This window comes from Sapajus apella, unplaced genomic scaffold, assembly GCF_009761245.1.
Source record: "Sapajus apella isolate SASKATOON/1434 unplaced genomic scaffold, GSC_monkey_1.0 scaffold63, whole genome shotgun sequence".
NCBI classification, from domain to species: Eukaryota; Metazoa; Chordata; class Mammalia; order Primates; family Cebidae; genus Sapajus; species Sapajus apella.
Window position 1 is genome coordinate 8,080,019 of NW_022437003.1, and position 25,912 is coordinate 8,105,930.

At 44.5% G+C, this 25,912-nt stretch overlaps 1 protein-coding gene and 1 long non-coding RNA gene across 8 annotated transcripts in view; one reads left to right on the top strand and one right to left on the bottom strand.

The window, feature by feature from the left end:
• Positions 1–8,397: 8,397 nt before the first annotated feature.
• Positions 8,398–22,852, bottom strand: LOC116529836. 3 transcript variants are annotated; one of them, XR_004259694.1, is made up of 3 exons: positions 19,632–22,852; positions 10,256–10,492; positions 8,398–9,124 (listed from the first exon to the last, which is right to left on the bottom strand). It is a non-coding gene; the product is annotated as an uncharacterized LOC116529836 (long non-coding RNA). The 3 variants fall into 3 exon arrangements; XR_004259693.1 differs by having other exon boundaries at positions 10,256–10,605; XR_004259692.1 differs by lacking the exon at positions 19,632–22,852 and having other exon boundaries at positions 10,256–11,695.
• Positions 22,853–23,241: 389 nt separating this feature from the next.
• The window catches only part of ATXN1 (ataxin 1), a 455,843-nt gene continuing 453,172 nt past the window's right edge, over positions 23,242–25,912 (top strand). For 4 of the 5 annotated variants that reach the window (XM_032247759.1, XM_032247765.1, XM_032247757.1 and 1 more), the window contains exon 1: positions 23,242–23,420. The gene's annotated coding sequence lies outside the window, so the exon portion shown is untranslated. Of the gene's footprint in view, positions 23,421–24,593; positions 24,669–25,912 lie in introns of those variants that run through there. The other variant, XM_032247758.1, reaches the window with a different exon arrangement.

Genomic DNA, 25,912 nt, shown 5'->3' on the forward strand with positions numbered 1-25,912 from the left:
CATGGAAAAATATGACAAAGGAAGCATGCAAACAGCTTAATAAGCATGAGTATGTATCGTATGAGAAAATCAAAGCAAGCTAATAATAGCTACCCTAAAGATGAGCAAGTGGCTGCTTCTTCCACAGCTGAATCCTCAGAAGGATGATGTAGTTTTGTTGATTTCACCACGTGACTTGTGAAAACAAAAGAGACACAAAGAAGACAAATGACCTCGTAATTGTGAGTGGTTTGACTGTAGCTACACACATTAATGTTGTAATAGCATTAGCAGTGATGTGACGTTCTGTAGAATTATCAGGTTTTAAGCTTCTGCAACATTTTTGCGATTTTCCCTGGGGGAAAAAAAATCCCTGTATTGGGCTTCCCTTTTTCCCAAAGTTTGAATGGTCGGTTAAATGGAAGGAAGCTTGTTCAAATTATGACATAAAAGCAGACACAAAACTGAAAGCAACTAAAGAGTACTTTCATGATATCCCTCAAAACTGGTGCTTTTACTCAGACTTCTAACATAATTTCTTCATGATTTGTCAATTAAAGTCTATCCTGAGTAAATCTGGTCCTTAAGAAAGGCGCAATGAAACTGAGCCACGATTGGCTAATGAAAATTTATATTTCCTATCTATTTATAATCTTTCTAGTCTTGAGTAATTTCTTGCTAGGACCTTTGATTTTGCTCAGCCAAGAGTGCCTTTTGGAAAATGTGTGTGTGTGTGTGTGTGTGTGTGTGTGTGTGTGTGTCTGCTAAGTCAATGAGACTGTCATGAAACTTCTTTAGAAGTTGGAGTGACTTCCTTAAATAATAGGTATTTCTCATTCAAATGATATTAGACATACTTTTATTACTAGCTTTTACCTCTATTTTGCATATTACTTGGCAAACCCTACGCTGAGCATACCTTTCTATGAGCAAATTGAGTCAATGGATACTTATCCATTCTTTCTAGGCAAATGATTTATGTTAGATTTAAATCTTCCTTTGAGTAATTGTTTTCTTTATATCTTACTGTGTTGCCGAGTCTTATTGCAATTTATGCTATATTTTCTTTTGTAAGACATTTGGATTCTTGTGAAAAGTGTTATGTATGTAAATAATGGAAACAACTCCCACACCATTACTTAGCTACTGTGGGTGCTGCCACGCTTCCTTCTTTCTGTTTTCTTTCTTCTTCTCCCCTCACCCCTTTATTTGTAATTACCATGAGCATAATTTTTAGGAATAAAAATGGTGCAACTGGCCAGGCATAGTGGCTCACGCCTATAATCCCAGCACTTTGGGAGGCCAAGGCGGGCGAATCTCGAGGTCAGGAGATCAAGACCATCTTGGCTAACACAGTAAAACCTCATCTCTACTAAAAATACAAAAAAATAGCCAAGCATGGTGGCACGTGCCTGTAATCCCAGCTACTCAGGAGGCTGAGGCAGGAGAATCACTTGAACTGGGGGCCTAAGGTTGCAGTGAGCCGAGATTGAGCCAATGCACTCCAGCCTGGTCGACAGACCGAGACGACTCCATCTCCCAAAAAAAAAAAAAAAAAAAGATGCAACCATTGTAAAGAAATCATGCTCTATTATTCATTAATGGAGAGTAATGTTCATTTACAAATTGGCCTCCTCACTGACAGCCAACCTGGTTGTTCTGAACTTCATGGCATTTTTATGCTGGCTTAAAACACAGTGGCAGATGTGATACACTTGGTGTAGTGTACCACCGTAAGTTGAGCATGGCAGGAGGTACAACACCAACAGTCAAAGTAAAATGGTTATGTGATCACCAGAGAAATTATTAAGTTTCTGTATGGATTGGCCTTGTGTTGATAAAGTAAATCAGGTAACAAAGAAGTTTTTCCCCACTTTGGAAAAAGAGTCAAAAATACAAGCCATGCAAAACCATTGAGCCTGTTTGTACGAAGTCATCTAGGACTTTTAGAATATCTTTTACTTCAAGAACTACAAGAATAGTCTTTGGAATTTCAAGGCCCACACAGAAACAGGCCCATGGAGTCACAGATGTGAACAGAGAGAAGGGACTGTAGCCTCCTCCGCTTTTGTAGGGGGCATTTGGGTACAGAGCAGGCCAGGACCACATCAACATGAACCAGTGGGAAGGGAAGCAAAGACCCAGTGGGCCAGAAGCTAGCCAATCCCCAAGGGGCAGCCAGGGAGGTCATGTGTAGCTGTCAAAGGGTGAGTAGCTCAGAGGCCCAGACTGTGTGGGTATCAGAATCAGTTTTATCTGCCAGCAGAACACAGTTCTGGAAGATGTCCAGGTGACAGTACTCACAATCAGGCATGGTTCCAGGTGGTCAGTCCAGTCACAGCGGGCCCCGAGCCAGAAGATGCCACCAGGGTAGGAAATCACATCCTGCTTCCCAAGGGAAGGGGAGAGCCAGAGTTTGGCAGAGAATCAGGACTCAGGCCTAGGGGGCTGGGATTCAGTACAATGATCCAACCTCTGCAGAGTACTGAAATACTCAGCAGAGAAACTGAGGCAGATCAGGAGTCACAAGGCTTTGGCCAAAGTGGTAAGAGAACAGTCAGGCTTGGAGTCTAAACGGAGCAACCAGATTTCCATGTCTCTAGGCAACCAAACCAGTTTCATCTATTAATAGGTCTAAGGCTGATGACACTAATCAGGACTGCCTCAGACTGGTTGGGGGCAACTAAGGGCTTCTTGAGCTGTAATGTGCATAGGAAGTACCTGGGGATCTTGTTAAAATGCAGAATCTGATTTAGTAAGTCTGAGTTGGGGGCTGAGATTCCGAATTTCTAACCAGATCCCAGGCGATGCGGCTGCTGCTGGTTTTCTTAAGTAGCATGACTCCGACAATCCAAGCTTGCTGTGGGTCCGTCCCTTGATCCCACCCCATCGCTCTCCACCCCTTTCTCCTGTGCGCATTGTGGATGTCTGACCATCTTCTTCTACTTTCCTTTTCTTTCTCTTCCTCCAACCCCTTTGTCCTACTACTGTATTTCTTCTGCCAAGATCACCACAAGAAAAAGAGCTTCTGTTCAGAGAAGAGAAGGGGCAAGGCAACAAAAGCCAAAACTATTTCCCCACTGTCAGCACATGATGAAATCTCTTTATGTTTGATAGATGCACTTGGTCCGGATTAATGTCTTTTAACTACTATTGCATAAAGAATGTGATGAACATGTGACTTTTTACCTTTCTCTCTTGATACACTCCAACAGAGAAGAAATATCTACTGAGGATAAAAAAAATCAGAAAGATGTCACATTATTTAACGTCCCTTGTCCCTGAAAATATATCTGTATGCAGTACACACACTATTTGTTTCCCTTCAAGCACCTAAAGGGTCACTAGTCCATAGCTTACACTAGAAACTGATCATGCAGTGTGGGACTAGGTACCTATCCTTTCTCAGACAATTTTCTAATCTGCAAAATGGTGGTATTAACATCGTCCCAGTTTGCCTCAGAGGCTTTGTTGCCAAAATTGTATAATCTGTGAAACTGTTTAATATCAAACAGTATACAAATGCAAACTGCTGTTACCAGTAGGTATTTGAAACTGAACAGTTGTCGATGTTTTAATTTGGTGCCGTCCTGTGTTAGCACATTTCTTCAGATTGGACAACCTGAGGCCGTTTGTGCTGTACAGATGAAGGGTCAGGGGAAGCGTAGTTTAAATCCCTCCCTGGCCAGGTGCGGTGGCTCATGCCTGTAATCCCAGCGCTTTGGGATGCCAAGGCAGGAGGACTGCTTGAGGCCAGGAATTTAAAACCAGCCTGGGCAACATAGCAAGACCCACTTTAGAGGATTAGCCAGGTGGCCGGGTGCAGTGGCTCACGTCTGTAATCCCAACACTTTGGGAGGCTGAGGCGGGTGGATCACTTGAGGTCAGGAGTTCAAAACCAGCTTGGCAAACATGATGAAACCGTTTCTACTAAAAATACCAAACAATTAGCTGGGTGTGGCACCGTGCACCTGTAATCCCAGCTATTTGGGAGGCTGAGGTAGGAGAACTGCTTGAACCTGGGAAGTGGAGGTTGCAGTGAGCCGAGATCATGCCATTGCACTCCAGCCTGGGTGACAGAGAAAGACTCCATCAAAAAGAAAGAGAAAGAAAGAAAGAAAAGAAAGAAAGGAAGGAAGGAAAGGAAGAAAGGAAGGAAGGAAGGAAAGAAGGAAGGCAGGAGAGAAGGAAGAAAAAAGAAAGGAAAGGAAAGGAAAAAGGAAAGAAAAGTAGCCAGGTATGGGTGTGTGCACCTGTAATCTTAGCTACAGCTGAGGCAGGGGGACCACTAGAGCCCAGCAGTTGCAGGCTATAGTGAGTTATGATCACACCACCGCACTCCAGCCTGGGCAACAGAACTAGATCCTGTCTCTAAAATAAACAAACAAATAAATATAAAGCAAATCCTTCCCCCACCCCAGATCCCATCTCACTTCACACTTCACACTGATTTTCATGCATCCAAGGAATATATTATAGAGGCCCAATATATCCTGGTGCTTGGCATGACAACAGTGAAACAGACTGACCTTGTGTGCATGGAGTTTACAGATTGGTGGAGTATTTTGTAGACAAGAAAATAGTAAATCCTGATGAATGCTGTGGCGGGGTAAGTACAGGGTGCCATGAGGTTCTTGCGTGGTCCCCATCGGGCTCGGATGCTCATTGCCAGGTTCTTTGACTGTGAATGGCTATGATGATGAAAACAGTGAAGGAGAACAGGGAATGTGCTTGGAGATTGGAAAAAGGGAAAGGGGAGTATGTTCCAGGCAGAGAGAAACACACTGGCCCCATCCCAGGGGCTAGAAAAAGCAATGAAACTACTTTTTAAAAATTTAGTCCCTAGATCACTTCGAAAATCTGCTTCCTTTTGTTGTCTAGGGCAGCCTCGGCACGAGCTCAGCATGGCAGACATTGCAAACAGTTGTAAGATGATCTCCCTTCCCTGCCCCAAGCAACCCCCACCCCCCCACTCCCCTATGCTGGCCTTTCCCCTCATTGCTTGGCCTGTCCTTTTGCAGAGCTAGCACTCTGAAGAGGTAGAAAGAGGCTTTCCTCTGTTGAAGCAGCAGCATTATTAACAGAGAAAGAAAAGTCTCCCATGAGCTATGGCAAAATCCTGTAGATTGGTTTATGAATCAATGTAGCTTAGGCTAAAGCAACCTAATTTCCTGAAAGCCACTCTATGGCTTTAGGCTTCCAGAGGGGTATAAAGCTTGTATGATTATTTACTTTTAGTTAAAATTAAGTGGAAATGGAAAAAATCTAAAGAGGAATTCTTTTGAGAGGGCATATCATTAATTAAAAAAAAAGGCTACAAAGTAATGTGGCCAGAGTATATTGCATTAAAGATGTTCTGGGAGTATACATACATCAAGGTGTTCAATTTATAACTATATCTAAATAATTGGGTTTCATGTGAGTTTTTTAATACCCTTTTTACTGTGAAATATAACATACATTCAGGAACGTACATGATACAGAAAAGTACAACTTAATAAATTTTTATAAAATAAACATTCACATAACCATGACTCAAGTCAAGAAATAGAACAGAGCTGGGCATGGCGGCGGATGCCTGTAATCCCAACACTTTGAGACATCGAGGCAGGAGAACTGCTTGGGCCCCGGAGCTAGAGACCAGACTGAGTAACATAGCAAGACCTCTGTCTGTACAAAAAATTAAAAATTAGCTGGGCATGGTGACATGTACCTATAGTCCCAGTTACTTGGGACGCAGAGGCATGAGGGTCAGTTGTGCACAAGAAGCTGAGGCTGCAGGGAGCCATGATTACACCGTTGCACTCCAGCCTGGGCAACAGCAAGACCTTGCTTTGTTTTATTGTTTCACCACTGTACAGTGCTAAATACTGTACTTTTTCTACTTTTTGAACTTTAAGTACTGTATATGGAAGCATGTTTTTTTTGCCTTCACCATTTAATTTTTTTTTAAATGGTTTTGTGTCTTTTTTCCTGAACTTGTCTTCTTTTTTTTTTTTTTTTTGGCTCAGCTTACTGCGACCTCTGCCTCCTGGGTTCAAACGGTTTTCCTGTCTCAGCCTCCCACGGAGCCGGGACTACAGTCATGTGCCACCACGCCCAGCTAATTTTTTTGTATTTTAGTAGAGACAGGGTTTCACTATGTGGGCCAGGATGGTCTCCGTCTCTTGACCTCGTGATCTGCCCACCTCGGCCTCCAAAAGTGCTGGGATTACAGGCATGAGCCACTGCGCCCGGCCAAAATGCTATATTTTTTTGACATGGAGTCTTGCTCTGTTGCCCAGGCTGGAGTGCCATGGTGCCATCTTGGCTCTCCGCAACCTCCACCTCCCGGGTTCAAGCAATACTCCTGCCTCAGCCTCTTGAGTAGCTGGGATTACAGGCACCTGCTACCATGCCTACTAATTTTTGCATTTTTAGTACAGACAGGGTTTTGCCATGTTGGCCAGGCTGGTCTTGAACTCCTGACCTCAAGTGATCCATTTGTCTCAGCCTCCCAAAGTGCTGGGATTACGGGCATTAGCCACTATGCCTGGCCCTATTCTAATATTTTAGAATAACATTATTCTAAATGCATTATCACAAAGTGAACACACCTCTGTGACCACCACCCAGGTTAAGACAGAACTTTCTAGCACCCTAGAAGCCACCATCATATCCCATTTTAATTTTAATCCTCTCTCCTCATCAAAGGTAAACAATTATAATTAGTGTAACACAACTGACCAGTTTTTCATAGTTTTGAACTTTGTACAAATGGAACAGTAGAGCAAGCATTCTTTTATGTCTTGTCTCTTTTGTATTTTCCAACAATGTGAGGTTCCTTTGTGTTGCTGTATGGAGGGGAATTTGTTCATGTGTTTCTTTTCTTACCACAAGGAGGAAGTTTTGGCCTCGGGAAGCTGACCTGCTCAACACTTCTTCAATTCATGGATGTTACTGACCAGTGCTACAGAAGGATGAGAACACTGTAGAACGATTTGTACTTCAGTGGTTTCTGCTGTGTGAGTACTATGTGCGGGGGCTGGACCGGCTGCAGGAAGAGTGGGTACGATACTGCAAGCCACCCTCTGGCTTTCGTGATGGCTACTTCACTTGAAACTGTCTCTCAGAAATGTGGATGCTTTCTTTCTTTTCTTGTCCACCTAAAACGCAAAACTGTATTATATCCTCAGGCTGCATGCTTTTATGTAAAACAGAGCTGTCACTGGATTTTACTGAAAAGTTGATTTATTTCTGAGGATCATGGGAGTCTAAGCATGAAACTGGCATCTGGCAATAGGGAGAGAGAGAGCCTTTGACCTAGAAGCAGAGGCAGCTTCCAAGCTATGCTGGCACGTAAGGGAACAGGGTACTTGTAGCAAAAATCGTGGCCTCAGAACTTTCTAGGGGAAAAATCCTAAAGCTCTCCTGCAAAAAGAAAGGTAAAATCAATAGCTTACATTTTTTACTCTCTCAAATAAGCAATGTTTAACCGTTCTATACAAAGCAATGGTTTAAATCTAACTTTTGTTTTTATGTCAACAGACCTTGAACTCTTAAAATGGAATCTTGATATCAATCTATTTTTTAAATCAGCCAAGCAGGCCCTCATTTGGTAACTCTCTGAAAGACTGTGTGAATGTGTAGTAAACGTAATTTTTTTTCTTTTTTCTTTTTTTTCCTGAGGCCTTGAGCTGTAATTATTAAAGCTTCAAATGTCCCCAGTGATCTTAGCTAGATAATCAAATTTGGATCATAAGAATGAAATAACCTAAAGTGTGCCTTCATTACTGCTCTACTGAAAATAATTCACTTAAGATAATTCTTACCCTCCTCCACCTCCAAATCCATTACTAGACCATGGAGATAAACAGTAAATTTCTAAGAACATTCAAAATGATAAAATTAATTCTCAAAACAAAAATTTCCATATATATATCTAACACGTAGAACCCTTTTGCCACCACAAAAATAAGGCCAGGTGCAATGGCTCACGCCTGTAATCCCAACACTTAGGGAAGCCAAGGCAGGAGGATTGCTTGAGCCCAAGAGTTCCAGACCAGCCTGGGTAACAATAATGACACTCCCATCTCTACAAAAAAGAAAAAAAAAATTAGCGAGGTGTGGTGGTGCACGTCTGTAGTCCCAGCTACTTCAGAGGCTGAGGCAGGAAGCTTGCTTGAGTCCAGGAGTTTGAGGCTGTAGTGAGCCATGATCATGCCCCTGCACTCCAGCCTGGGTGACAGAATAAGACACTGTCTCAAAAACAACAATAACAGAAGTATCATAAAATATTGCTGAAATATTTTGCAAAACAACAAAGCAAAATGCTGACTAGAATTGCAAAATTTAAGAGATCTTACTGCCAAACTAGCTACTGAAGAGCTTACTGATTAACTTTCTAGAAAACAGGAAAGAACACTCTTACAAAACAGCTGATTGAGAAGAGTTTTTATTAATGAACTCCATATGTATCCACTGGAAAAGTTATCTATGAATATATAAGTAATTTTGAACAAAGAATATATTTAGTCTTATAGAAACTTAAACCATGTGAAATCAAGATTTCATCCAATTGAGCAGTACTAAGGTGTTTTTGTTGTCTTTTCATTTACTAAAAAGATAAAAATCTCCTTTCCTCCCACTTGCCTCTCTCTCCAAAAGAGGCTGGGAGAAGTTCTTAGACCAGGAAGGCACTGGGTGGAAGTAATTGTGTAAGTCTCCCAGTCTCCTCTGCCAATGCTGTTAATCCTTATCCACCAATCTTCCCTGCTATTTCATGAAAAGAGGATCCCGCTGTGCCAAATAGTGTGGTAGCTATATAATCTAGACAACCCACAGGGGTTTAGGACAGAAATTAACAAATCTATTTTAGCTTGAAACCTTACTTGTAAAGAATATCAACCAGTTTCCCAAACATCTACAGACCAGATAGAAATGCCATCATCTTGCTTTATAAGAACCCAAGCATGAGGACTGCCATGATCGAAGTCTCCTAGAATTGGGTTTTGCTCATCTCAGCAGTGTCCACCTTCAATGAGGGATAGAAGAGAGCAAACACAGGACTAGGAGGGTGATGTCTTAGGTTCCAGTGCTGAATTTGCTGTGAACTAGTTGTATGATCTTTGCCAATTTCCTGCAACTCTTTGGCCCAGATTCCTGTCTATAAAATGAAAAAAAAATTGAACTAGATTCTTTAAGGATCCTTCCCATTCTAATGAAATGGTATTTCATAGCTATATTTTTTACACTGTAATTAAGTAATAGGCGACCCTCTCCTCATTTTTCTGCATCCAGTTGGATTCATCAATACTTTTTTTTGTTTTTTGTTTTTTGTTTTTGTTTTTTGCAGATGCACTGAGAGATGATGTCGGGTTTGGGAACCTAACTCATTCCTGGTACCAATCACTGGTCACTTCTCAGATGTGGAGTCAACTGAATGTGCTTTCATGTCCTACCTCCTTAGGTTCTTGTAGAACAACCCATTTTCTGGCACTGGAATTCCCATTACATTCTATGGGAATATTATTTCACAACTGAAAGTATGAGGAAGACACGGTGAAGAGCTCTGGGCTGCCACGTGTGTCTGTGATATTCCCTGGAGGACTCAGGGAGGCCTCTCTTTAACCTTTGAGAGTTATCATATGCATAGTGTTAACATTTAATAATTTTTTTTTTTCGAGACAGAGTCTTGCTCTATTTCCCAGGCTGGAGTGCAGTGGCGCGATCTCAGCTCACTGCAACCTCCGCCTCCCAGGTTCAAGTGATCCTCCTGCCTCAGCCTCCTGAGTAGCTGGGATTACAGGCACCCACCACCATGCCTGGCTAATTTTTGTATTTTTTTTTTTTTTAGTAGAGATGGGGTTTTGCCATGTTGGGCAGGCTGGTCTCGAACTCCTGACCTCAGGTGATCCGCCCTCCTCAGCCTCCCAAAGTGCTGGAATTAAAGGTGTGAGCCACCATGTCCGGCCAACATTTAATAATTTTAACCAGGGCTCAGAGGGCAATTTGAGATAGTATGTTTCAAAACATCACCAATGAGACCTGGCATGTGAGAGAATTTTCCTGCACTAAGGACAGCAGATGCCACATGGAGGAGCTGCAAACTGGGAGCAAACCCACTCCACCCTACTATGAGCCTTTCCTGTTTTGTCAGCTAGCATGGTTTCCTAAATCTCAGATTGCAGCAGAACTGTTCTGCAATTCCATGGCTAGCTATTTCGGGAGCCTAACACAGCAGGACAAATGTGCACAAGTCCACACAGTATGACAGAAGAATTAAAAATGTATTTACCATCTGTTGGTAGTTTCCTTACGGGTCCCTTTTCTTTTCCTCTCCTGCAGCCACAAATAGGGTCTTCTCACTTCCTTCCAACTTCAGAAAGCTGGGTTCTCTTCACATCTCTGCAAATGCAGGACTTGGATGTTTTTTTTTTTCTCTCTTTTTTCTTCTTCAAATTTCCCAGACTGTTGAACTCTGGTCTATTTCAGCTTCTAGAATCATTTCCCTCAAATGCGAAGTGGAGGGAGGCTGTGGAGAGGTTATAGTGTTTTGCACATTTTGTGTGGCCAGGCTACTTTCAGACACTATGCTTTGATTGTGGTCAAAGAGGATTCTGGGAAGCTTGTGGGATCCCAGAGTAACTGAAGGAAATTAAGTCATTAAATAAGGCCTGAGAATTCATGTTGGCCTTTTACAATCTCCTTTGTCCTTGCCGTAATGGGATGCTTTCGACAGGATTTTAATAGGAAAGTGTTCTAGGAATTCAAGCATGAACTTCAAGTGAGAGTCACTTCCAGCCCACATACTAGCATGAGTAAAAATTATAAGCTGGAATGTAATTTTGTTAGTTGGGAAACCACTCAGGTTGATCTGAAGCCAATTCACTTATGGAGAAATACTCAGTTCTCAATAAGCGTCACTAGCTTTAACTTCTGTGATATAGGTGTTATTCCTAATTCATGTATAATCCAAAAACTAGAGATTGGTATTAAAAATGGTCTCTTAGCCAAAAGATTGCAATGCAGTGTTATGACTCCGGGTAATGACTTGCTAACAATTCTCAGGCTGCATAGGTGGATAACTTCACTTTGAAACCAGTGCTGGATGACCCTGAACTTTGGTGAGGTCCTTTAAACTCCACGCCTCAGTTTCATCACCCAGTAAGTGAGAATCATGATCTCTATCTCACAGTATCCCCTTGGGGATGAAATGAAATGACATCCGCCAAGCCTGAATGTGAGACTCAGCTCATTCCAATTCAGCCTTAACAGTCACGGCAGACACTAAGGCAAAGGTCAAGTAAAGAGAACATGTATCATACCATAGCGTGGACAAGATGGATTAGTTTTGGATTAGCTCCTAATGAGATAATCATTGTGTTGAGGCTGATAGAACTTTGCACGTAGTAGGTTCTGGAAAATATTATTGAGTACTTCATTTAATAGTCAATGCCTATTTAGTGGGTGTCTATCATATGCTAAGAACTATTCTAGATGAATGAGACAATAAAAAAAAAAATCTGCCCTCCTGACAAAAAACAAACAAAAAAAGTAGATGACATAGAGTGTTATAAGATGATACGTGTATGGGATAAATGAGCAGGGCAGGGTGGACCAGGAAAGTCAGGGAGTAGAGTTTTCAGTAGGGTGCTCACAGCAGGCTTCATTAGGAGGTTAATTCTTAGAAAAAAAGAAGTGGGGCTGGGCGCAGTGGCTCGCACCTGTAATCCTAGCACTTTGGGAGGCAGAGGCGGGCAGATCACAAGGTCAAGAGATGGAGACCATCCTGGCCAACACAGTGAAACCCTGTCGTTACTAAAAAATACAAAAATTAGCTGGGTGTGGTGGTGTGTGCTTATAGTCCCAGCTACTCAGGAGGCTGAAGCAGGAGAATTGCTTGAACCCGGGAGGCAGAAGTTGCAGTGAGTCGAATCGTGCCACTGCACTCCAGCCTGGCACCTGGTGACAGAGCCAGACTCCACCTCAAAACAAACAAACAAACAAAAACTAGATCAAGACCATCATGGCCAACATGGTGAAACCCTGTCTCTATCAAAAATACAAAAGTTAGCTGGGCATGGTGGCACAGGCCTGTAGTCCCAGGTACTCGGGAGGCTGAGACAGGAGAATCACAGCCTGGGAGGCAGAGGGTGCAGTGAGCCAAGATCACGCCATTGCACTCTAGCATGGTGACAAAGCAAGACTGTGTCTTAAAACAAAAAAAGGAAAGAAAAGAAAAAAAAAGAACGTGAACAAGGTGAAGAAGTGAGTCATGTGAACACCAGAGGGAAAAGCATTCCAAGCTGAGGGAACAGCAAATACAAAGACCCTGAGGCAAGAGAACAGCTGGCTTGTCTGAGGACCAACAAAGAGGATAGTGAGGCTGGTGATGTGGGAGCAGGCACAGTGAGGGATGAGATCAGAAGAGCTGAGGACCTGATCAAGGGCAGCCCTGTCGGCCATGAGAGGCTTTTACTTGACTATGGGGTAGCCCTTGGGCACCGCTGAGCAGAGCTGTGGCATCAACCAATGCCGAGAGTAAAGTGTGGTGTGGGCTGGTAACTGGGGAAGCAAGGGCCAACTTCGGAGGCTGCCGCAGTAACCCTGATGAAGGACCATGGTGGTTTAATGCCAGTGGTAGCAGTCCCAGAGCTGAAAAATGGTCAGATTCTGGATATGTTTTGAAGGTAGATCTAATTGGATTTTTGGCAAATTGGATGTGGGGTGTGAACAACAGAGTCAAGATCCTGCCAATGGTTCTGGGCTTGAACAGGTGGAAAAATGGAGTTGCCATTTTCTGAGATTTGCATATAAGAACTGCGTTCTCCATCTCAAGAGGACTTCCTTGGTATTCTGGTTTGAGTGTGAGCCCTCCCCTTCCACCCACTGAGGGAAACTTCTTGAAACAAATGAATTTCTCGTTGCTTTTTGAAAAAGGAGAATCAGAAAGACCGAGGTCTTCATAAGCACTTTGATAACACTCAAATAGATGGTAAAGGCTGGGCGCGGTGACTCATGCCTGTAATCCCAGCACTTGGGAGGTCCAGGTGGGTAGATCACGAGGTCAAGAGATAGAAACCATCCTGGTCAACATGGTGAAACCTCGCCTCTACTAAAAATACAAAACTAGGTGGGTCTGGTGGTGGGGGCCTGTAGTCCCAGCTACTAGGGAGGCTGAGGTAGGAGAATCGCTTGAACCTGGGAGGCAGAGGTTGCAGTAAGCTGAGATCGTGCCACTGCACTCCAGCCTGGAGACAGAGTGAGACTTCGTCTCAAAAAAATTATTTAAATAATAAATAGACAGTAAAAGAAAGCCAAACAGTTAGCATTGTGTTTCCTCAATGTCAAATTCATTTAGTTTTTTCGGTCTCTTCTTCACCCCAACCCCACACGCTGGAAGACCACTTCTGCAGAAGGAAGCTGCTGGTGCATCAGGCTCCCAGCAGAGGGAGCTAAGGAGGGCGGAGGAGGATGTGGACACCAGCTGAGGCCCTGTGCAGGAGTGTCATGTACTTGTGCTCTCTGAGGCCTGGGGCTGGAAGCCGGATGTTTTTCCAGGATGATGGGGAGGTGGTTCTAGAACTCTATAAATTTTTCTATTCCATTAGACCTTTTCTTTTGTTTACTGGGATTGTCATAGGTGCAAGACCAATAGTACATCCAGAACAGATTACCTAGGAGTATCTGACGCAGAAAGGGCACATGGATATCACCAGGAGGGTGCATTCATCTCCTAGGGCTGCTGTAACCAAGTACCACAAACTGGGTGGCTTAAAACAGCAAGTATCTATCCTCTCCCAGTTCTGGAAGTTAGAAGACTGAAATTGGCCAGGCGCAGTGACTCACGCCTGTTAATTCCAGCACTTTGGGAGGCCAAGGTGGGCAGATCACCTGAGGTCGGGATTTCGAGACCAGCCTGACCAACATGGAGAAACCCCTGTCTCTACAAAAAATACAAAATTAGCTGGGCATGGTGGTGCGTGCCTGAAATCCCAGCGACTCAGGAGGCTGAGGCAGGAGAATCGCTTGAACCTGGAAGGTGGAGGTTGCGGTGAGCCAAGACCGCATCATTGCGCTCCAGCCTGGGCAACAAGAGTGAAACCCTGTCTCAAAAAAATAAGAAACAAATAGTAAGAAGTCTGAAATCAAGGTGTCGATAGGGCCATCCTTTCTCTAAAGGCTCTAGGAGAGGAGCCTCCCTTGCCTCTTCTACCTTCTGGTGGTTGCTAGCAATCCCTGGCGTTCCCCGGCTTGTGTCAGCCCATCTCCAATCTCTGCCTTGTCTTCACGTGGTCATCTACCCCGTATCCCCTCTGTTTCTGTGACTTCTCTCCTTATGAGGACAACAGTTGTATTGGATTTAGGGTCCACCCTAAAACAGTAAAACCTCATCCTAACTAATTAAATCTGCAAAAATCCTACTTCCAAATAAGACCACACTCATAGTTACTGGGGTTAGGACTTCGATATATATTTTGGGGGCCACAATTCAACTCATAACAGAGGGCAGTGGAAAGCTGCATGAAGAGCTGATCAGTGGAGGGGACTCACATAATTGGAGCAATAAACAAAGGAAGCGCAGTTGCTCGCTGAAACTGTGAGGGAGGTCAAATGGGTTTGGGAGTAGCAGGAAGTATTCAAATAAGAGAAGCTTCCACTTTGGATACTCTCTCCATCTGTGCTTATGGCCCTGTTTTTTTCGGTTAGAGGTTTAAAAAAATATTGTATAAATAAAAAGAATAAGAAAATAGCACTTCTCTGACTCACACATTGGGCAGAGCCGCAGACTCCTGTGTTAATCAAGAAAGACTTCACAGAAGTGTTGATGCTTGAGCCGGATCTCAAAAGCATGAAGATAAAATCTCCATGCAAAAAAAAAAAAAAAGGAGGGAGGAGAAGAAAGGGCTTTCTATATAGAAAGTATATGCACACACATAATGTTATTTAATGATACCCCCTGTAACTCTTTAGGTAGGGAGTACAGTCTTTAAAGGCAAGGCTCTTGTCTATTTAAGCAGTACTACTCAGACACAGTATTTAAAAAATGAAGGGGCAAAAATGTTTCTGGCTTTAATAAATGCACAAATAAGCACATGATAACCTGGAAGAACACTAGGGGCATATATCAAGAGGAGTTAATTATTGGACACATTTGCCAAAGCACAAATATGGAAACCCCACCCTCAGCCAGAGCTGGAGGAATCAAAGGGCTGAATTTGGTATAAATTCCTTTGCCCTGATTGCATAAGGAGATCTGCCAACATTTTTCACTCTGATATATTCCTTTCTGCACAAAGGGTCGAACTGGGTTCTTAAAAACCAGATCATGAACTAAGATATGCAATTCTGAATCACCATCGTGATCTAGGAAAATTAACTCCTCACTGATCTTCCCAGATAAGCACCCAAGCTTGTTGCCTCCAAGATCTCCATCAGGGTCTGGCTAGTTTCTGTCATAGAGCAACTCCCCTTTTTTGGCATAAGAATGTACAGGATGCCAGCAAAGTTCACACTGGGTCATCTAAGTCTCTTTAAAGTCATGATGATTCATTGCTGGGGGTTGGGGAGAGAAGGTAGTGAGGGAAAAGGAAGTGCTAAGCCAAGGGGCGGAGCAATATAATTATGAAATTGACAGCCGGAAAAGCTAGCCCTGGGAGTGAAGGGGTCACGTGTTCTTACTCCTGGTATTGAAGCTATAACTTTTAAACTTTTAAACTGGAATAGGTGTGGGAAATTAGGAAGCAGATCCTGTGATTTGATTGGCTTTCAGAGGAAACACATCCAGTGCCTCATATATTTGTAATAATTACGATGTATCAATTTTCTTAACCCGTTTATGCCTGAGGTTGCAATTTTTTGAATTTTTGCAATCAGACCTTGGCGATGACCTTGAGCAGTAGGATATAAATGACAACCACATGCTTAGCGTTCCGATAATGGAACACTAGGCACAATTGTTCCACTATCGGAACTCTAGGCACAATTGTTAATATCTGACAAAGAAGAAACGTTCTCTCATGATAGTGCAGTTAGCAGAATAAAAATTTGGCTGTAGTGGTATGAGTGAAAAATCTGTCTTCTTCTGCTTGATTTACTCGTATTCTAGCTGACAGGGTCTTCCATTCTGTGCATTCATTTTGTACTTAAAAAGGGATTGTTTGTAATTCACAGTTTAAGTCTGAGTGCTATTATTCTGCTGTGCCAGAAAGCATCTGTGGCAGTAGCCATCGTTTTATGTCTGTGGCTCAGACACAAAGCAAATCAGTATCTTCAGTCACCAGTCTTGAGAGCTTCCCAGGTCTCCCAGCAGTTAAACTTTGGAGAGGCCTGACAGAGACGGTTCTGCAAATATCAAACTGCCTGACAACCATCACTGAAATCCTGACACAGGCCGTCTCCTTGGTGAACTCTAGTTATCTGTGTCAAAAAGCAAAGTTTGCCAGTGCATTTTTCTACAACTCTCCCTCTTTGGGGGTAAACTTGGTAAATTCCTCATAAAATAATTTTCTTAAACTCTGACCCTCATTCGGATCAGCTTCTTTTGGCCAATATTGACTCAAGAAAAATAAAGTAACTAAGACAGCTTATAGCCACGTATTTTAATGTCATGAAGTTAGAACAAAGAACTTTGCTCACTCCTTCCATCAAAATTTGATGTTTATTTTTGCAGCCTGTTGTTGCCCATGATCTTATTTCAAAGACACCCTTCAGCTTAACATGTAAAACCCATCAGCTGCCACTACCTTCAGTTCAAACAATGGTGGCTTCTGGCTTTGATTTTAATTTGGAAAATGTATTTCTTTTGAGGAAACAAAATGCCAAGTTGTTAATGAAAGGCTTTTAATAGATTTCCAAATGCTCCTGGCCAATACCAAACAAAGTTCAACTCATTCATTCTAGGCCTTAAAATATTGTCTGTTTTTTTTCCATGTAAAAAGAGCTATGTTCTTTAGATGACTAAGACCATCATTTATGAGACTTAATAGGCCCTTGCCTTACATTCAATCTTGGTCAGCACTGCATTGATGAAAACTTATCTAGGTCTTGCTTGCAAAATAAATAATGATGGTGAAAAATCATCTTACTTCTTTTCAGAGCATCACATGGTACTAAATATATTAGGAAGTTAAAAAAAAAAAAACCATTTCCTTTTAGTGGCCTTGATGTGTTTTTTTTTAGTTAAGCAACAAATTATATAATTTTCATTATCAATGTCCAGAGCCATCTGTCACTAGAAGGTATCAGCCCCAAACCATTTAGCCACAAGCAGCAAAACCAGCTGTAACTTTAGATGCTTGTGCTCGTGCTTTTGAAAACAGAGCATAGGTTTCCCATTAGCCTCCCAGGGTGACAAGGAACTAGAGCTCCCCTGAGAAGACTGAGTCACAGATAAACCTAATAAATTTTTGTTTTGCAGGCCTGTAGCAGATCTACCAGTGAGATCACGCATTCACCGACAGTCTACCCTCAGTGATCATTATTACAAACCACGATAAGGTCTGTGCTACACAGTGCAAGGGGGAAACACGAGGAAGGTAGAAAAGCAAGTTATTTTACTACATCACTGCAGAGCGCCATGCTGGGAGTCTAAGGTCTCAAACTGTGGGTACTTAGAACCAATTCCTGTGCCTCCTCAGCCCCAGTATCTGTACCAGTGTTGTTCATTAGAAATGAAATGCACAACGCTTCCACACGTGATATTAAACTTTATAGTAGCCACATTAAGAAAAGTAAAAAGAGGCTGGGTGTGGTGTAATCTCAGCATTTTGGGAGGCCAAGGCCGAGGAGTTCAATAGCAGCCTGGGCAACATGGCAAAACTCCATCTCTGCAAAAGACACAAAAATTAGCTGGGCATAGTGGCCCATGCCTGTAGTCCCAGCTACTCCGGAGGCTGAGGTGGGAGGATCACTTGAGCCCAGGAGGTGGAGGTTGCAGTGAGCAGAGACTGCACTGCTTTACTGCACTCCAGCCTGGGTGACAGACTTAGACCCTGTCTCAAAAAAAAAAAAAAAAAAGTAAAGAAACAGGTAAAATGAAGTTTAATATTTTGTTCAACCCAATATATGCTATTAAAAAAAACCCAATATTTTTATTTCAACATTTAATCAATATAAAAATTGAGTATTGCATATATATAACATATATAATTAATATAATGAATGATATATAATACATATATATTATATATAAAATATATATTTTTTAAACCAAATTTTTAAAATCTGAGGAATATTTCACACAGCACATCTTAATTTAGACTAATCACATATTTCAAGTGCTCAATAAACATAACGGATAGTGCAGACTTAAGGTAGCTTTTTTTAATTATAGAGTTGTATTTCAAAGATGGGTACTGTGAAATCATAGGCTGTTGGCCAATGGTTGAGTACAATGACTTTAATTTCACTCTTGCCTAATGGTAATCCTATTTTCATTACCAGGAAGCCTGTCTGGCTACAGTTTGGTAGAGGGTCAAGAGAGATGATTCAGAAGCATGTCCTTTAAGAGTCTCGGTGCCACGCACAGAGCCCAGTGACTTTAGTCTGGGTGTGGTGAGCTTACTTCAGAGTCTATTGTGTGAGTGTTTTTCGCTTTTGAGTTTGTTTTACGTTTCTCGTGTCCCCAGCCTCATTTGTGAGTGCAATCTAAGGAAAGTATATTTGTTTTGCAAGCACACTACGGTTTGCTCAGATTTTTAAATGACATATGTAGGATTACACCCTCTTTATTCTGTCAGTGTTTCCATTAAAAATTCAAACTTTCCGGGATTTATTACACAGCCATAACAAATTGCTCCAGGCAGAAACTTGGCAAACCCTCCTTAGTGTGGGAGAGAAATTCTTTTTAGCATTTTAAAAAAGATAAAAATAAATAAATGTTTACCAACTCAACTTACTCATGTGATTTTGTGATAGGGAAGACAGTCAAATAAAATACACATTATATCTTCACATTTATTTGTCATACAAATTTGAAATGTTAATATTAGCTTCTAAGTCAACTTTTGCTCAAGAGTTATACAATTGTTCCCCCCTACCTCCCAAATTTTTAATGATTCTAGTGTTTGATTCTCATATTTGGAAGTCTGATCAATTCTGGCAGGGACTGGAACAATCAACTATGAATCTTTGCATTTCATCATGGTAAAAACTAACAATTTTCCAAAGGTAAAGTTTGTTCTACTCTGAACTCCTAGCACACTAAGATGTCTTACTCAATTTTATATTCTCAGGTCCAGTTATTGTAGATGCAGAATAAATAACTGCTCGTAAATAATACATATATAAACATATTAACTAAGAATAACTTTGAAAAACCTGTAAAACCATAAAAATGTTCTGTATCTTTAGTCTGTATAATTGCCCTCATTTACCAACACCTCAAAGCATTATTGAAACAAATGACTCAATATTATGAAAGCACGACCTGGTTCCATAACTTTTTTGATACTTGGGTTTTATCACGTATCTTATCTGCTTCAAGGGAGTTTTTGAGGGTGCAAGATGAGCAGTGAAGAGTATGAAATGCTGCGTAGGTATAACTGAAAGCTAAAACTTCACCACTGCAGGCATTAAGGACAAGCACCTAAAATTATTGTGAATGTAAACACAGGGAAAGGCCCATGGACCTTAACCAACATGTATGATACCAAATGAAATGAACTTACCTGATGTAGGGTCCCGTGAACCGACTCTGCCAGGGTTGCCTGATTCTGTATTGTGTTATCTTTGTTTTTGAGTAGAGCAAAGGTGAGGCATCTTTTTCACTTTTGAGATCGAATTTCTTTTAACAATTCAAGCCTAAAACCCTAAAGAAGTTTATTTTCTTCAACTTCCAGTCTATTCAATTACGTAGTTGTTATGACCTGGGAAGCTGTTTGTGTTTGTTCCGTTGTTTTGCTTCATTTTGAACTACGTAACAGGCTACTTCCAATGAAAACATATACTACAATTTAAAATCTGTTGTGGTGTGGAGAAACCTGTGCACTGGTTTTATTAAGCACTCTTGTGCTCCCTCTGCTGCCATGAAGAAAATGTTCATGTTTAAGACCCCAGTACATTCCTCAGCAGAGCATTCTCTTTCGGCAATAATGATGCAGATGTGTGCTCTTAAAATGCAGTAGTATTTATCCAAAGCATATAATGTAATAATTCTTCATTGCAATGCACAAATTAATAAAAGGCTGTAATTAATAAAAAGGAGCAGGCAAGAAAGAGAGGAATTAGCTTCTGCACCTGTGCCCCAATTTATTTAGCTTGATCCCTGTGATATAGACCACTGTTCTTCACCTGATAATGTGTTTAGGAATCACCCAGGGGCCTGGTTCAAGAAAGTTTCTGATTTAGTATGTCTGGGGTAGAACCCTTGACTCTGAACGTTTAAAAAGCTCCTTAGTGCTGCTGCGGCTAGTTTAAAGACTACACTTTAAGAAGTAAGGGTGTAATATGTAATTATATGATATATTTGCTGGTCCATTTAAAATCTTCAAGAGTAGATACCACCAAAACGGTAAAATAGCTCTGTGATTACAATTATTTTTCATGGTATTTAAGCAATCTGCAACACAGGTTATGAGTCAAGCTCATCGGGCCTTATTTATCTATTTCCTGTAATTTCAAAAGTTGACTTACGCTTGCACAAACATAACATCAGCTTATGACTGGGACTACAGTACTATATATGTTTGCCTGCTAGCTTCTTGAAAGCTCTGCCCTTTCTCATTGAGTTTTTATTTGCATGAGAAAGTCTTGTTTCTAAAGAATCAGTGTCTTGTGATTGTACATTTAATATTTTGCCATCTGAAAACAAAATATTTCAGTACTAAAGGTAAGGAGACTGTTTCATGAGTATGGTGTTTACGCTGGATCTTGCAGGAAGAAATAGTGGCAACTTTTGGTGGCAGCTTATGGCTTTAATCTCAATGGCTAAGAAAGTAAATGACACGTTTCTTATTGTTTTTACCATTTCAGTAATATACATATTTAGCTTCCTTGAGAGAACATTTAAATTAATTGACACTCTAACCTGAATTATGTGTTTTAAGGTTGTTAAAATCATGTAGATTAACTGGTTGCACCAACGTAATAATTACGATATTAGCTTTTTAACTGAAAATTATCTAAATGTAAGATGTCTAAAAATAGAGTGGAGGTGGATTGGACAGTTTGCAGATTATGAGTTGGAATAAAAACATCGCAGTTAAGCCAAAAACATGGCAACCAATATTTTCTGTTATAAAAATATTTGAGATGAATTTAGTTTTTATGAAAGCTGTCTGAAACTGAAATGAATAGCAGAAGCTTTCTGTTTATTCACAGTCCAGTAATAATGATACCTGCAACACAAAGCATGCGTCTTTGCTATACAAAGCCAACAAGGTTCTGCTCCTTTCTGAAGTCGACTTTGCCAAGTAGGGGGTTGGGGGCGGGGGTGAGAATAGGGGTGGGGGATATTTTACCCGGTTATGCTCTGACGTGCTAACCTTCACTTTGACAAAGCTTGTGAACGAAAACAAAACCTATGAGAGCCTTTTCAGGAAACTGATGTTAACTGTCCGCTAGAGGCTGTAATGAGACCAACAATGTCACTTTAGACCAACCCGAGGTTTCAACCTTAACAATCATCGATTTTTAAATGGGGGGGGGGGGGGGGTTGTAGAAATGAGTAAGAGTGAACAGTAGTAGTTACATTTAAATAGCCACTTACATGTGCACGGCATTTCAAAAATGTGAGAAAAAATATTTCCGGGGCTCTGCACTTTCCTCACTCGTATGTTTATTTTTATTTCAAGAGCACGTAGGCTCTTGCAGGCCAGAGTTGTGTAAAACCTGACACATGTTTTGATCATTCTCTGCCCTGCCTCAGTTGGTGACTAACCGTTAGGTCATAAGTAAACTCAGCCAAAAGGTCTCTCAAATACAGCTTACAGTCAAGAGCGGTGGTTTTCAGAAAGAAACTTACGCGAAGGGCTCATGTTTCCAGCCACCTAGTTCTAAGCACCTGAAGGAGGTCAAGTGTTGCCCGACACCTACTGGCCTTCCAGAATCATCTGCAACAAAAACGCCGCGCTGAGCGCCGGTAGTCTGGAGGCGCCTCCCAGTCCTCCAGGTGCCACACCTGTTGGCAATGTTAGCCCAGCTGAAGAAGATTCCTTCACGTGGAGGTCACACCTGGCGGCGGGACAGGCGGAGGGGCGGGCGGGGTGGTGGGAGTCGCGGACCGCACTGAAACACCGAGTCCGGACCCAAGTTCTTCATCGATTCTCGAGAGCTGCCATTTGATGCTCCGGTGGCTTTCTCTGTCTCCTACACCGGTTACCTCATTTCCGATTAAATTAATGATCCCAAATTAGCTGCGAGAGGAGTGCGCGGGTCTCCTTTCCAGGCTAGAGCGGAGTAAGTAGCTCCAGATCGAAGCCGATTTCCGGACCTGCGGAGAGAGAGAGGGCACGGCCGGGCGTTCTCAGGCGGCGAAGGTGAGGGCGCCTGTGCAGTCGGGGGGCACCGGGAAACTTTGCGGAGTTGCACGCAGAGGCAATCCCCGCAGCCCCCGGGCCTGGGTTCCGGAACGCCTCAGCGACGCCGGTTTGCGGGTTAAATGACGTGCAGCTGATCATCGGAGGGAGCCCTTTTAGACGCGGCTCGGGGCGTCGGGGACCCAGGGCACGTCGGGATTAGAAGCGGCCGACCTCCCCTCCCCCCTGGGGTGTTTCATTGGCTGCCAGCTGAAGCCTGACACCCTTGGGGGAGTCCCCCAGGTTGCCTGAGCAGCGCCCCGCGGTCGCTCGGTCCCCTCCAACTAGGTGCAGGGACCCAGGGAGGCGCTCGAGGACCGACCGGTCACCGTTCCAATTACCTCATCGCGCAGCTCCCCGCCCCCTTCCCAAACCTGGAAGGAACCTTGCCCTCCGGCCCGCGCCTCCCCTCCCCCGCGCCCCGTCCCGAGCCACTCTTGGGGAAAGGTGCCCGCCTCCCCGGGCCGCGCGCCGCGAAGGGTTAAGGGCGCGGGCCGGCCGCCGCGCGGTGCGCTCAGGGCTCGGTGCTGCTCGCCGGGCCGCCCGCCAGAGGGTGCCCCCCACCCCCATGAAGTCGGATCCTTGAGCTGCGGCGGCGGCAGCCAACTGCTCCATATTTGGCTTCTATTACACATTTACATACTGGAGCGAGCGAGCGAGCGAGCGAGCGCGAGAGAGCGCGAGGGAGGGAGGGCGGAGGGAGGAGGGAGGGGAGGGAAGCGGGAGGAGGGGGAGGAGGAGGAGGAGGAGGAGGAGAGAGCAGAGTATACCGCAGACATCATTTCTACTACAGTGGCGGAGCCGTACAGGACCTGTTTCACTGCAGGGGGATCCAAAACAAGCCCCGGGGAGCAGCAGCCAGAGCAAGAGCAGCCGCCAGACATTGTTTCTCTCCCTCTGCCCCCCTTCCCCACGCAACCCCAGATCCATTTACACTTTACAGTAAGTGGCTATTTTTTTTCCTCCTCTGATTCTTTCCCCCCTCCCCCATCCCCTTCTCCCCTTATTTAGATTAAAATCCCTCCTCTCGCTATCTCCCGAGAGGGGCAAAAGCAACAACCAGCAAACAAACCCCAAACCCCAATCGGCTGCACGGAAAACAGCTGGAAGAGGAGCGAAGGGAATCGACGCGTCGTGTTGTGTGTGTGTGCGTGTGTGTGTGTGTACATACAACCGTCCCCGGCTCCAGGCTCCCGGGCCGACACCCCCACTTTGGGCGCAGGGGCGGCCGGCCGGGGGGGCTGTCAGGGGCCCGGTGGGCTCCAGGCGGGCTAGGGGGCGCGCCCGGGCGGGGGGCGCGAGCAGGGAGAGCGGCGGCAGCGCCCCGCTCTGGGGGCTGTTGGTCCGGTTGCGAGTGCGGAGAGCCATGTCCTCCTCCCTCCGGGTGGCGCAGGGGGAGGCGGCGGCGGCCGGGGTTGGGGGCTGGTCCCTTTCCCGGCCGCACTCTTCCCATTCCTCCTCCCGGGAGAGGGCGGTGGAGGGGGGGGTCTCGGGGAGGACTGCACTTCCCCGCCGGTGGTCGCCCGGCCTCCGCGTCCCGGGGCGAGAGACTCCCCTCGGTGGCCGGCCTCGCTGGGTGTACGGCTGTGGGCTGGGAAGGGACTGCTCCAGCCAAGGGGCCGGGACTTTGCGCGCGGCCGGGTGCCAGGCGGGGGGCGCGGAGGGGTGGCCTTGGGGACCGCGCCGGGGTAGCGGGTGTGCGGGTGCCTGGAGCGCGGCTGGAGTGGCGGTGGCGGCCCTGGCTGCCGCCGCCACCGCCGCCCTGTTGGTGCGGCCGCTTCCTGATCATGTGCAGCGGCCGCCGCCGCCCGGAGCCGGGAGCCCGCGAGCGCCCCAGTCCGGGCCGGCGCCCCCTCCAGCACCCGCGGCAGGAGCCGAGGAGCCGCGGCAGGCGCTGCCCGGAGCCGGGAGTGAACGGCTGCGCGGCTGCTGGGAGGGTGAATGAAGCCAGGAGGAGGGGAAGGAGGAGGAGGAGGCGGCGGCGGCGGCGGCGGCGGAGGCGGAGGAGGCGCTGCGGGGATTGGGATGCGCCCTGGAGCCCCGCTGCTCGTTCACTCTGGGCCGGGCCAGAGACTCTGCCACTCCCGGGGCCGGGGCTGCCGCCGCCGCCGCCTCCTACGTGGTTCCAGCGCTGCGCGCAGGCCGGTCCCGCAGGGGGCAGGGAAGGGGGCCGGACGGGCGGAGCGAGAGGTGAGGCGGTGTCGGAGCGCGGCGTGTGAGTGAGTGTGTGTGAGTGAGTGTGAGTGTGTATATGTGTGTGTGCGTGCGCGCCGGGCGGGGGGCGAGGGCCGTCGCGATGCGGAGGGGGCCCCTCCTCGGCCACTTGGCTGACTCTGCAGCGCCCCGACCCCTCCTCAGCCCCCCGCCTTCAGGCTGCCTTCTTAAACTCCGCGGCTTGTGCTTTCATTTTATTTCAGACCACGTAGGGGGCTGACTGGAAGCGATGAAACAATTCAGGTTTTCTAGGGAGATTGAGCAAGAACCTTAGCGGGGGGTGGAAGTAGGGTGGTGATCGAGACTCAGCCAGAAAACAAAACAAAACAAAAAAATCAGTTTCTAAGGACGGCGGGGGTTCGGTTCGAGCCGGTGGCTGGTCTGTTTTGTTTTGCTTTCTTGGTATATAATCCTACAGATAAAAAGGTAATGTAAATACTTGAGAAGATTGGGAAATTGCTGAAGAGTAGTAAGGGCAAAAAAAAAAAAAAACAAAAAAAGGGAAAAAAAAAAAAAAAAGAAAAAAAAAAACCGGTCGGAAGAAGCTGGTTATATAATGCGCGATGTGGCTAACAAGAAAGGCAAGCTATTTTTATTTTGTTTACCGTATGCTGTGCAGTAGGGACTCCTCCAAACTGGTTCTGTCCCCGAAGAGATTCTGAGCTTCCCTGTGAGATCCACAGGATACAATTAGCAAAATTAGAAGACCCTATTACACCCACAGAATAAAAACTAATGCCTTACAGTGGCTTTCTGCCTGCACATTCGTGCATGCACAGGAATGTGTGTATGCAAATAAGTTCTCCTTTGGCAATCTAGTAGTGCACATCTCAATGACATTTGTGTTTTATAATGCAGGCTGCTTTTAATATTTAAACATCATCGTTATATATTGCACACAGCAGTGGGTAGTTACTTGGTGGTTATTTTTAGGCATAGCTACTTTTTCAACAGTGTTAGCTAAGGCATTTCTGCTTGGGTTTTTTAGGAGGCTGCAGTTCCTAGAAGCCCCCGTTAAGCCCACCGTTCGGTTTATTTGGTGGGTAAAGGTAGTTTGATACTTGGGCTTTTTTTTTTTTTTTTTTTTTTTTTTTTGGAATGAAGCTTATGCCTGAGGAAACCACCAGAGAGAAGAGAAAATCCTGCACAGGAACTCTTGGAAAGGGTTTGCACCATAACGGCTAATGCTGTGGCATTTAATCTCCTCTGATTGCCCTCTC